Raw genomic sequence first — 3,539 nt, 5'->3', positions numbered from 1 at the left:
GAGGACACGGGAGGGGGCGCCTGCCCCCCGCCTCCATTCTGGCCCCACCTCCGTGTGCTGCGTCCCGCGGAGGGGCTGGGGGTCTCTCTAACAGCAGCAGCGCCCCTCAGCTTCAGTGTTCTCTCTTTATCCTGAGCCCGCTCTGTCCTGAACTTCCCTTCACTCTCTCTAATTCCTTAGCCATCACATTTCTTAGCCGACAAGCTGAGATATGAAATCTATTAAACATACGCAAGAAGTATGAGGAGGAGGAAGAAAAACCGTAGAAAGAGCAAATACAGGATTTTAAGGTCATTGAAGTCTGGAACCACTGACTGGGTACGGAGCACCCTCTGCAATTCAGTGGCTGTAAAAGACATACTTGTCCAAAAATTACTCTGTTAACAAAGGCACGGAATCACACACTTCAGTTCAGTTCAGTCGCTCATTGGTGTCCGACCCTTTGCGACCCCATGAACCGCAGCACGCCAGACCTCCCTGTCCATCACCAGCTCCTGGAGTTCACTCAAACTCATGTCCATCGAGTCAGTGATGCCATCCAGCCATCTCATCCTCTGTCATCCCCTTCTCCTCCTGCCCCCAATCCCTCCCAGCATCAGGGTCTTTTCAAATGTGTCAACTCTTCGCATGAGGTGGCCAAAGTATGGGAGTTTCAGCTTCAGCATCAATCCTTCCAGTGAACACCCAGGACTGATCTCCTTTAGGATGGACAGGCTGGATCTCCTTGCAGTCCAAGGGACTCTCAAACTTACAGAAAGGTTGAACTGTTATGTGTTTCAGAATGCAGAAAAAGGTTTCACGCATCGCAAACTGTCTGAAGTAGAAGTGTTAGCCCTTGTCCCGCCCGACCCCCGTCTAGGCTGTCACGAGCCAGGGTTGCACTCGCTCCACCACCCAGCAGCTCCCCACTGGCCAGCCGGCCGACGCGTGTAATGGGTGCATCTCCATGCTGCCCACGGCTCGTCCCACCCTCCCTGCAGCCCCCTCCCACCTCATGTCCACAAGTCTGCCCTCTGTGTCTGCATCGCCACTGCTCCCCTGCAAGCAGGTTCATCTATACCATCTTTCCAGATTCATGCCGTTGCCTGACAGAGACCAACACGATATTGTAAAGCAGTTATCCCCCAGGAAAAAAATTTGATGCGAAGAGCTGAATCATTTGAAAAGACCCTGATGCTGGGAAAGATTGGGGCAGGAGGAGAAGGGGATGACAGAGGATGAGATGGTTGGATGGCATCACCGACTCGATGGACGTGAGTTTGAGTGAACTCTGGGAGTTGGTGATGGACAGGGAGGTCTGGCGTGCTGTGGTTCATGGGGTCGCAAAGAGTCGGAAGTAACTGAGCAATTGAACTGCACTGAAAAATTCTTGAAAAAGTATTAGCCTTTAAGGGAATAAGTTTCCACTGTTTAGAAAAATAAATCGTGTGAAAGCGTTCAGTCTCTAGTAACGCCCACCAAGTCACGCGTCGGCACCCAGGTGCTCACAGGATGGACCGGTGCTCACAGACGGTGCGGAGGGGAGCAGCGCGTCTGGGCGGTGGGACTGGAGCCTGTGGCCTCGGGGCCCTGGAGCCGCACACCCAGTCCCACAGGCCACCAGCTTCCCGGGCTGGACCCTCAGGGGTCCCCTGAGCTGTCCGAGGCCCTCTTTTCAAGAAAAAAGAAAAGTTTTTAATGGATGACTACTTGCCAACTTGAGTAACTTGAAACTTGGTTCAGTTTGTTACCAGATTAAACTTAGGTGTTTCAGGCAAATGTATCCAACCTTAGGAGCTCTGCCTGTAAGCTTTCCTCTGTAGACCAGTAGGTATGAAGAGCAACGTTGGCAGCTCGGATCCCTGCCCTGACAAGGAGCCTCCAGCGCAGCTACGCCTCCTTCGAGGGATCCTCTCTGACCCCACCAGGAACTGTCTTCCTCTTCTCGGCTTTTCTCACTGTGGCTTCTCAGGTGTGTCTTCTGGGCTAGAATATAAATGTTCCCAGAGCATAAATGTCTCCACCTGCATGCCCCCTTTCCTCTGTCACAGGGGCCTTCGTGACCCTCCGTGTGCTCTGGGTGTCTAGTTAATGGTCAGAGACACGATCCGATTGACCAGAGCCTGGCTGAAACCAAGAAAGCCGGCCTGCTTAGAGCGGCAGCGTCCGTCTCCGACAGTCGGCACACTGCTTTGCTCCGTCCGTCTCACCAGTAGCTGACGGAGACGTCTGCACTGAATCAGGAGATGAGCCTGCTGATGGGATGCGGAGGCGTGATGGAGGCGGCTGCGTGGCCAGCGCAGCACTCAGCAGGGCTCCGAGAGCCTCCCTGGGGTTGCCCGGCCTCCCCAGACGCCCCTGGGGTCGCTGAGGGGCACAGCAACCGTACCTCAGCTCCCTAGGCTGCCAGACGGCGTCAGAGAGGGCTGGCCCCCTTCTCCCACCGTCTGCTCTTGTCTGCTGTGCGCAGCCGAGACAGCCTCACCCCCGTCACAAAGGGAAATGTGAAAGAGTGGAAGCTACAGGCAGAATGTGAGTCACCGAGACTCAGTGTCGCTCGTTCCAGAGGTGGGGAAAATCTGGCTATTGATCTGACTCATTCTCCTCAAAAGCAAATTCACACGTCGAGCAGCTCGGACAAATGAAGGTGAAAGAATCGTGCCCAGTACTCAGAACCTCGCTGAAGAAACTGTCTCCAATTTTGGAGACCTTCAGGGCCGTGGGCAAGATTTGAGTTCTGTTTCGCTTGGCTGCTGAAAACCACTTAACGTCTGGAGTTTCCCTTTGACCTAAGAAGGCTTTCCGTCTTCATCCATAAGGGGGATGGTTTATTTATTCGTCGGTCCTACACTTTTCTGGAGCTCTCCCCTGAGGGCTAAGCCCCGCGTTCGGCCCCGCACGCGTGTTCCGGAGCACGGGCGCCTGTGCCCGCTCAGGTCAGGACCCGTGGTGCGGCCGCGGGGCGCCGCTCCTGTTTCCACCTCAGAGTTGGAGGCTCGGGCGCGCAGGCCGGAGTCGCGGTCAGATGTGTGCTCCCCCCGGGACCGCGTCCCCTCAGCGGGCCTGGTGTAGAGACGGCCCCGGCCGGGACGACCATCAGCCCTCCAGGAGGTGGTCAGAGGGCTGGCTTTCAGCAGCGGGCAGAGCTACCAGGTCAGTGGCCCTTGTCAGGCATGCGGTGAAGGCCCCATTCTTCCCGACACCCCCGGCCCCCATCCCCCCTGAGCCTCCGTTCCCTGGTCCCTGAGGACCCCACCCTGCCCCCGGCCCCCATCCCCCGTGAACCTCCATCTACTGTCCCCGGGGTCTCCACCGCTGTCCCCCTGATTCCCATCCCCTGAGCTTCCATCCCCTGGTCCCCGGGGACCCCACCACTGCCCCCTGGCCCCCATCCCCCCTGAGCTTCCATCTACTGCCCTCCGGGGTCTCCACCGCTGCCCCCCTGATTCCCGTCCCCTGAGCCTCCATCCCCTGGTCCCCAGGGACCCCACCGCTGCCCCCTGGCCCCCATCCCCCCTGAGCTTCCATCTACTGCCCCCTGGGGTCTCCACCGCTGCCCC

Source organism: Capra hircus, chromosome 9 (genome assembly GCF_001704415.2).
Source record: "Capra hircus breed San Clemente chromosome 9, ASM170441v1, whole genome shotgun sequence".
Taxonomy (NCBI): Eukaryota; Metazoa; Chordata; class Mammalia; order Artiodactyla; family Bovidae; genus Capra; species Capra hircus.
Note: the sequence above shows the minus strand (reverse complement) of the source record.